Here is a 9,790-nt window from a genome sequence, read left to right as displayed (position 1 = left end):
CATATATACGTGTGTGTTTGTCCTCCCCATCACAACTTAACAACTAGTGTTGGTGTGTTTACATCCCCGTAACTTAGCAGTTTGGCAAAAGAGACCGATAGAATAAGTACCAGGCTTAAAAAATAAGTATTGGGGTCGATTCATTCGACTAAAAATTCAAGGCGGTGCCCCAGCATGGTCGCATTCTAATGATTGAAACAGGTAAAAGATAAAAGATAATACTTTACTAAAGTGAATGTGTGAAAAACAAAATAGGAATTTTGAAAGAAATATCTATGTTTAAACATCGAATGGTTATGGGAGTCCAGCAGAGTCAAATAGTAACCAAAGGGGTCATCATCATCATCATCATCATTTAACGTCCATTGTCCATGCTGGCTTGGGTTGGGTGGTTTGACCAGGACTCCAGTCTGATGTGGCATGGTTTTCTACAGCTGGATGCCCTTCTTAATGCCAACCACACCAGGAGTGTAACAGGTGCTTTTACTTGCCACTGGCACCAGTATCTGCCATGACTGCAATTTCACTTGGCTTGTTGTGTCTTCTTCGCAAGCCCGACATAATGCCAAAGGTCTCGGTCATTTGTCATTGCCTCCATGAGGCTCAACACTCAAAAGGTGCTTTCCACATGCTACCGGCATTGGCCACCTTGCCTCCGTGAGGCCCAATGCTTGAAAGGTGCTCTTTACATGCCACCAGCATAGGTGCCATGTCTTTCTGGGTCTACCTCTACCACAGGTTCCCTCCCCAGTTAGAGATAGGTGCTTCTTTACACAACTGTCTACATCTATACACAGGCACTTTACACAGCTAGAGGGAGAGAGAGAGAGAGAAACAGGAATCTTCCACAGAAAAGGGCAAGCTGGTTCTTTATTTGTTAACCATAAAAAATAAAGACAAAGTCGACCATAATGATATTTGAATGCTGTAACAAATACTGCAAACTATTCTCTTGATACTGTCAAATCAGCACACTCAAAACTTCTATGTTGGTACCAGAAAAAGAACATTTGTCTGGAGTTGATGAACATAAAGTGGATATCCATTACATTTATTAACTACAGACAGAGTATGATAACACTTATAGCTCCATTGTATTGAACCTCATCAGGAGATAAGTCACAGAGACAGACCATGAAATACAAAAGTACTGCAATTTACAACGAAGGCATTGGTCAGCAAAGGTTGAACTATTATAGCTAGTCATGGAAATGTCTAAAACGAATGAATTATTCCTCTGTTTGTGTAAATCTAAATGTAAAAAGAAATCACATACCTTTGTCAACAATTAATCTTTACTTGTGATTGTGATTAATTCAATTGTAATGTAAATACAGTTTTATAATTGAACTGAAAAAATATCCAGCAAAGTTGAAAATAAAATCTCAGAAAATGACTGTCTTTCTTTGGCTAACAATAACCCTTTGGTTGTTACTGAATGATGTCTATATAAATAGTAGTAATCCTTTATTTCTCTCTCCTTCTGTCTTTGAAACTTACCCTCTCACAACAACGCAAGTAACAGGCAGAGTTGGCGCACCACATGCCACCCTTCAAACTCGTGACACTAGATATGGGCTGGAAGAACACAAGAGTCATATTTCAGGATGTTGGTAGCATTAGTGATTTTTGACTGAGCACCACCCTTGTGTAGGCTGGTTGTGAGTACCAGGCTGACTAAAAATATGTGGTCAGGACAGGCCTGTATGGACATACAATTCATAATAATACCCATTCCACAAAGACCACATTGCTATTCTGGAGCTGCGAAAGCCAGAAGAGAGGGAGAAAGTAGCAGACAGCCATAGAGCCAACATAGATAAAAAAATAGTTGAGAACCCCTGATCTAGAATAAGATAATTTGTCAGTGACATTGTCTATGAGTTGACAACCGCCATGTGTGTATGTATGCATGTATGTATGTATGTATGTATGTATGTATTTTTGAATTACATGTGTATGCACATACATACATACATCTTGAGAAATTTGGCTTCTCAAAACCAGAAAGGAGAAAGCTAATTTGAAGACTACAGATCCAATCCATCATTGGTACTGTAAAAATCTGTGTGTGTGTGTATGTATGTTTGTGCCTGTGTTTGTCCCCCACCACTGCTTGACTACCAGTGTTGGTGTGTTTACGTCCCTGTAACATAGTGGTTTGACAAAAGAGACTGATAAAATAAGAACTAAGCTTAAAAAAAATAAGTCCTAGGGTAAATTCATGCAGCAAAACTTTTTCAAGGCAGTGTCCCAGCATGGCCACAGTCCAATGACTGAAACAAGTAAAAGATCAAAGATCAAAGATATTAATGTCTAGTAGCTTGTACCAGACATTTGTTAATTGTTAATTTGTTAATTTGTTTATTGTTTTAAGTGTTTATGGGGTCACGAGCACATATAGATATCCTCTCAACCATCACACATTTGACCCAGAGAGAATGTGATAACTGGAGGGAGAGTGAGCTACACAGGTACTCAGCTGGTAAGACTGGGGTAACATGAATGAAGAGTCTTGCTCAAGGAGAGTAAACCCTGCAAGGTTTTCTGGGAATTGAACCCACACCTCTATGATCATGAACCCAGCATGCTAACCATTAGGTCAGACACCTCAAACATTTATATACACTTGTAAATATATGTGTGTTTATGAACATTTGAATGCTTGAGGTAGTGAACATGTATGAACATATGTATATGTTTGGGGTAGTGAGCATGTGAGTATATGAACATAGGTGTATATGTTCAAGGCAGTGAACATGTGTGTATACAAATTTATATGTATATATTTGAGAAAGTGAACATGTATGTAAACATATATGTGCATGTGTGTGAGCATGTGTGTTGAAGCTGTGAGTGTGTGTATACACATCTGTGTCTATGTGTTGTGGGCATTACATTGGCAGATTCATTAAAATGTTGGGTCAGATACTTTGTAGTATTCATCCTGACTCTTTGAATTCTGAGTTCAAACCCTACCAAGGCCAGATTTCTCTTTTATCTTCTCAAGGGGCTTATAAATAAAGTACCAGTTCAGTATTGGGGTCCATTCTTACCTTCCTCTCTCCCCCTCTCTCTGTGTCTTTCTCTGTACCTTTCCAACATTGTGTCAAGCTACTAGTACAGTGTGAGAATTACACTAAAGGTGCTCGTGTCTGAGGAATACTCATCCACTTGTTCACAGGTGATTCTAACTGGATCTCATCAAAGAGGAATGGAAGTGTCTTTCAAAAGGTGTAAATTTACCAAACAATCACCTGGGGTCTCAGGTTGAAATGGCTACAACGTCCAAGATACCTTGGCTCTGGGACACTTTAACCATCCAGGAGTGTAGCTGTTCAGACAGTAGCACAGAATATGGCAGCAAAGGGGTATCCAGGTGTCATCATCTGGGAATAGTCTGGCCCCTATTGGGTGTAAGGAGTTAAGGGCTGAAATACTTGCATGGGGTGCTTTTTTAATGAAGACCTTTTGCTGTTCAGCTCTTCTGAGAATTTCCTTCTACCTAATAGTTGGAGTAAAATGTGATGAAGGGCAGAACGTATGATTCTGGTGTAGGAAGTGAGATGCTGTGTCATGGCAAGGCGTAGGTCTTGTATGTGGAAGTTTTGAAATGACAATAAAGAAATAAAGCAAACATGCTTCACTGGATGTGCAATGTTAGTGTTGATGAATGATGGAACATTGAGGAACTGAGAGGAATATTGAATATAAAAGAAATAAAATGCTGTGTGCAAGAGATAAGACCATAATGGTATGGGCAGGTGACGTGACAGGTGGAAGTGACAGTTGTATAAAGGAGTGCCAAGCAATCAAAGTGAATGGAAGAAGGAGACTTAGGAAGACATGGGATGAAGTGATGAAGACTGATCTCAAGAAAATGAATCTCATGAAGATGACAAAGTCCCATAATGAATAGTAACACATGGAGTTACTTCCCCACTGGCACATAGTAAAAAAGTATTTCAAATGGTGGTGGTGGTGGTGGTGGTGGTGCTTGGGCAGTATAGTGTTTCTTCTATTATGTATCTCACACATGGTTAAACCTTCATCTTCTGTCTTCCTCATTAGCCTCCCTTCCATTCATTATATATCAGCTGTGTTTTGAGATATGGCATATGATTTGATTTGTCCATGTTCCATCTCATCTCCATCACCCTTCTACTCCTCTTAGCCATCATTCACTCCATCATCATCATGTCACTCTTCATCTATCATCACCCATCTTTATTGCTACCCCAATAATACTGCTGTTGGTTTTCTATTCAACCTCTTTACCAACAACCGACGTGTAGCTATCATTGTCCCCTCTTTCATTCCTCCCACCTCTACAATTCTATCCCTCCTATCACTATTCACATTCTCCCTTCTATTCATTCTTTTGGTCACATTTTCTGTGTTGCTGGCCATCTCTCCTTCTTCCCTGAATCATTGCCTTTTGACATCTTTTTCTCATTCTTAACATGTCTGTCCAGTTTTGCTCACAAGGCTTGTGTCAACCTGAAACTATAGTAGAAGACACTTGCCTTAGATGCCATACACTGGTATTGGACCTGGGTCTTCAGGATTGAAAAAGAAAACTCATATCTCCCAGATATGGCTGCAAATGTACATATGCATGTATACATACACAATATACACACTTCATTTTAATATCCATCCGGCATTCTAATTATTATCTCTTCCCACACCATTTCTCACCAATCATATCCTTTCTGTGCCTTCAGTTATCTCTCTCCCTCTCCTCTTAGCTACATCTTAGGTTTGCAATACCTCATCTTTAACACCTCCTATAATATCTGCTATCATTTCAACACACTCTTGTATCCACCCTTAATGGACCCCCAATATTTCTCCCCCTCACTATCAACATATTCATGTGCTACTGACCTTCATCTCTGTCACTGTACATCTCTCTCCAGTCTTACGCCCTGCACATCATTCACTTCCTTTCTGGTTTGTGACACAGCTGTCTTCACCCTTCCTGTTCAGTAGCTTCTTTCTTCCCCCTTCCTGAGCCACTCCAATCCCTTTCACCTTCACCCCTCCTTACTGATATTTACCATCAATCATATTCCCACCCATGTTCATCATTCACTACATTCACCTCTGGCTCCATCTCTTACCATCTGTCATCCTCCACCCATACCTTGATTAATTTACCTCCACCCCGCCCCATTTATACTTTATCCACATACTCTCTTCTACGCACCTTCTTCTGCCTTGAGAACACCTCATCATCACCATCTTTAGCAAAACACTTGTGCTCGTCCCATCCTCATGATTTAGATTCTTAATGCCTGGTAGAAAGTCCCTGCCCTCTCTCAAAAATGCTCTCGGTCAATGGAGGGGGATTTTGTTGTCTTGCAAGCAATTTGGTGACCTCACTGGTGCCAGTGGCATGAAAAATCACCCAGTATATACAGTAAAGTGGTTGGTATTAGGAAGGGCATCCAGGTGTAGGAGCCAGAGCAAAACTGACATTGTGGGCTGACGTAGCTCTGTGGCTCATTGGATCCTGTTGAACCATACAACTCGTGCCAGCATGGAACACACGATCATGATCACACACATTCACACACACACACTCTCTCTCTCTCTCTCTCTCTCACACACACACACACACACACAGACAACATGTGTAAACACATGCATATACATTTTGCAATCACTGGAGAGGATATGTGCCCTCGTTCTGCTATTGCTACCACTACTATTGAGGCCACTGCTTCTTTCCAGTCTCATCTCCCGACTCCTTTATCTCTTTCATTCAACTCCAGTATTGTGTCTATCCACTGGTTGCTCTGTAATACCATGTGGTTGATGTAGAGGAAAGGGAATAGTAATGATGGTATTGTTGGTATGAATGGTTTTGATGTTGTTGTTATGGCTGGTATAGATGGTAGTGATGGTAGGGTATAATTTCCTGGAGATTTGGCTGCTATTTCTAGCATGTTGAGAGACCTTGTAGAAGTTCCCCCATTGATTTGGTGAACTTATTGATTTTGATGGTGATTGAATTTTGTCAATTATTTAAATGATCTCCTGTTCTATTTGTTGCAGGATGGTAATTAGTGCAGCAGTAGCAGCAGCAGCATTTTCCCTGTAGCTATGAGTAGTTCTCAATTTTGGGTCTTATCTAAACTCTGCAGATTTGTAGAGGTCAGGGTTTGCAGTCTTGTTGCAATCCCTGCTGCCACCAGAGAGAGAGAGAGATACATGTGTGTTTTGTGGGCCATTCTAAAGGTGCATGACTTAGTGGCTAAGGTAGTTGGCTTATGAGCATAAGGTCATGAGTTTGATTCCTGGCAGTGTTGTGTCCTTGAGCAAGACACTTCATTTCACATTGTTCCAGTCCCCAGAGCTGGTAGAAATGAGTAACCCTGCAATGGACTGGTGTCCCATCCAGGCAGGGAATCTGGGAAACCAGACTCATGAATCTATGGTTTGGGAAGAACATGTGACCCTTTTTTCTTTGTTATTAATGACCTGATAGTGTGTGCCTATCCATGTCTGTATGGAACCTGGATTCACAGACATTGGTTTAGCTGTGGGAGTCAAGAAGCTTATTTTGGAAGCATGTGGTTGAGAGTTCATTCCCATTGTGTAGATGCTGTCAGGTGTGTCTACGAATAAAGCTGCAAGTTGACTGATGTAAGTGAAATTTGGTTAATGAAAACTGGATGATACATGCATGTGTGTGTGTGTGTGTGTGTGTGTGTAGACACGCATGCATGTGTGCATGTGCATGTGCGTGAGTGTATATTTGTCTTGTCTTCACATGTGCATGCTGTTTGTAAACAAAACACCACCATTTATACAATTAATGCAAAAGGTGTTGTTTGTTTACAATCCTCTGCTGAAAATATGGACAGGTTGTTTGGTGTTCATTAGTCTAGGCAAGACATTACCTGGCAAAATAGGTGAGAGTTGGTGACAGGAAGAGCATCCAACTGCAGAAAATTTTGTCACCCATGCAAGCATGGAAAAGTGGAAGATGAAAGTGATGCTGACAATGATAAAAATGATAACAACAATGACAATGATGATGATGACTGATAATGAAAATGACAACCACAAGGAATGTTGGGGTGGGGCATCGCTCATTTGGCAGGTGTTCTGATTCAGTTTTTCTGCTGCTGGAAGAGACAAAAGTGTCATGTCTCCCCTTGTCAAGATCCCTCTCTGTTTATGGATTCTGTGTATGTTTGGGGGTGAAATATTCAAATGGTAAAAGATGAAGATCTATGGTGTTAAGATGTTTGTTTTCTGAGAAGCAGCCAGAGCATGCCAAAGAAGAGCTTGGGAGACATAACTGAGCCTTGAGGTGCACCACAATTTCTAGAAGGTACTGAGCGATACAAAAAATGAGAGATGGATGGAAACAATTGGTGGGAAACTCAGGCCATTTTTATAACAGAAACAGGTGGACACTTTACTGGAACCAAATGCAATAACATTGCTTTGAAGGAAAGTTTTGAGAGCAGTGGGACTACTGGCAATAAACAGAAGAGAAAATTTCTGGTAAACCTGGCACTATAGAAGCAATATTTGGAGAGAGAGAGAGAGAGAGAGAGAGAGAGAGAGAGAGAGAGAGAGAGAGAGAGAGAGACTGATAGGGATGATTGCTGATGAGTGATTTCATTATGTTTGAGATTTTGGAAATGAGAGTAATAGGTTGGTAGTGGCAAGGCTGGAGAGGCTGCCACTTTTGGTGGGGAATGGGACAAACTGCAATATATTCCTAAAGGTTGGCATAGCGACTCAGAGGGAGAGACAGAGAGAGAGAGAGAGGTGTTTGCTCAAAGAAAGGACCTTGGCTGTGAAGCATACTGTTTGGATTGGAATGACCAGATGAGATTTTGTATCTTATGACATTGTATATATATATGTGTTGTTGTTGTTGTAGTATAGCCCCAGGTCAGATCTGACTGAGGTGACCCATATCACTCAGGCAGCCAACCATATACACACATGTAATATACAGATCTGTTGCTCCAGATGGGCCATGTCCCTGTCTATCTGAAGACCACACTATACACTCTGACATGCAGCAGTGAACTGTATGAGATGCAGTGGAACAGCCTGGACATGTGCTTCTACCTGCAAGGTTTAGTCTGCTTCTGTACACCTATCGTTTAGCCTAGATCAGTTCTGATTGAACAGATATGGAGCTAAACCTGGAATCAAAGGCATTCCAGTTGAGACCATCCCTCTTTTTTACAGTTGACATGGAGCAAAGAATCCAGGCATTTGAGCACAAGTGCTTCAGAAGGCTATTACACGTCCCGCACATGGAGCACAAAACAAACAGCTCTGTAGGGCAGCAAATCACTGGCAGACAGAAATTATTTCTTGCACAGGTAAAAAGATGAAAGCTTGCCTGGTATGGTTATGCATCCTGCCACAACTCTGTCTTCAAAATCATTCTTCAGGGCAGAGTTGAGGGAGGACGAGAGGCAGACAGAGAAAATCTTGGATTGACGACATCAAGGACTGGACAGGTGACAACACGGCAAACCTGTTATGCATGACAGAGAACAGAAACCATTGACAATGGCTGACAATGAAAGGGCCTTGAGTGGCACCCCAACCACCGGCTGAATCAGTTAAGGGACTTTGATGAAGATGAAGGTGTGATTTGATGGTGAATTGGCTGATATTCTACAGGTGTATCAAGTAGTCCAGAGACCATGAAGATGCTGCTTTGAATATCTCTGGTTTCAGGTGGGACCCCACAATCAAGACAGAATGCAACATTTGCTGTCGGTGTTGTTGTGGCTGTTAAAGTTTTGTCCTGAGTCAGCCTTGTCCAGTTGTGACCATCCTGTCTATTTTCAGAGAATATATAAAACTACATTATTCAATGTATCCTTCCTTTTATAAGATGGAAGGATGTGAATAGAGGTAGATTTAGCTTTTATTTCTAGCTGGTCTAGTGACTACTGATGTTGTTGTTGTTGTTATAAGTGGTGGTAGTAGTCATCACTGCTCAAGCAGACCTATTATGATCAAAGGTTTTCCAGATGTGACCACTCCATTTTTTTGAAGAGGTATTCTTTTATTCTTTTCTTGTTTCAGTCATTTGACTGCAGCCATGCTGGAGCACCCCCAGGACTTATCCTTTGTGAGCCTGGTACTTATTCTATTGGTCTCTTTAAGTTACAGGGATGTAAACACACCAACATCAGTTGTCAAGCAATGGTCGAGGGACAAACACAAACACACACACAAACATATATACACACACATATATATATATATATATACAATGAGCTTCTTTCAGTTTCCATCTACCAAACCCACTCACAAAGCTTTGGTCAGCCCGAGGCTACAGTAGAAGACACTTGCCCAAGGAGCCACGTGGTAGAACTGAACCCAGAACCACACAGCCACGCCTGCACCTATACAGAACTTATTTATAGGTATATAGAAATTATGTGTGTCCTTCTATTTTCTAAGATGATGGAGTATGATTTGATAGAGATTTGGCTGCTATTTCTAACAGGTCAAGCATCTTCTGCATTAAGTTTACCTCATTATGTAGTCTTACCTATCTACCAACCATTCTTAGATCCCTCTTTTAGACTTTCTCCCTCTCCCTTTCTATTCATCTCTCTCCTCCTCTTTCCCTCTCTCTCGCTCTCTCTTTCTATGTCTGCGTGTATGCATGTGGGCATACATGTGTGAATGTGCATATATACACATATATACATTTATATATATATATATATATATATGTATATATGTATATATGTATATATATATATATATATATATATATATATAT

At 40.8% G+C, this 9,790-nt stretch overlaps 1 protein-coding gene across 2 annotated transcripts in view; it reads right to left on the bottom strand.

The window, feature by feature from the left end:
• LOC128249399 (protocadherin beta-6-like) overlaps positions 1-9,790 on the bottom strand; it is a 37,491-nt gene that overhangs the window by 23,622 nt on the left and 4,079 nt on the right. Inside the window, exon 1 of one of the 2 annotated variants that reach the window (XM_052972916.1) lies at positions 1,277-1,511. The exons of the other annotated variant lie outside the window; for it this stretch is intronic. The gene's annotated coding sequence lies outside the window, so the exon portion shown is untranslated. Of the gene's footprint in view, positions 1-1,276; positions 1,512-9,790 lie in introns of those variants that run through there. 2 annotated transcript variants of the gene reach the window in all.

This window comes from Octopus bimaculoides, chromosome 14, assembly GCF_001194135.2.
Source record: "Octopus bimaculoides isolate UCB-OBI-ISO-001 chromosome 14, ASM119413v2, whole genome shotgun sequence".
Classification (NCBI taxonomy): domain Eukaryota; kingdom Metazoa; phylum Mollusca; class Cephalopoda; order Octopoda; family Octopodidae; genus Octopus; species Octopus bimaculoides.
This window is presented reverse-complemented; position numbering and strand designations above follow the sequence as displayed.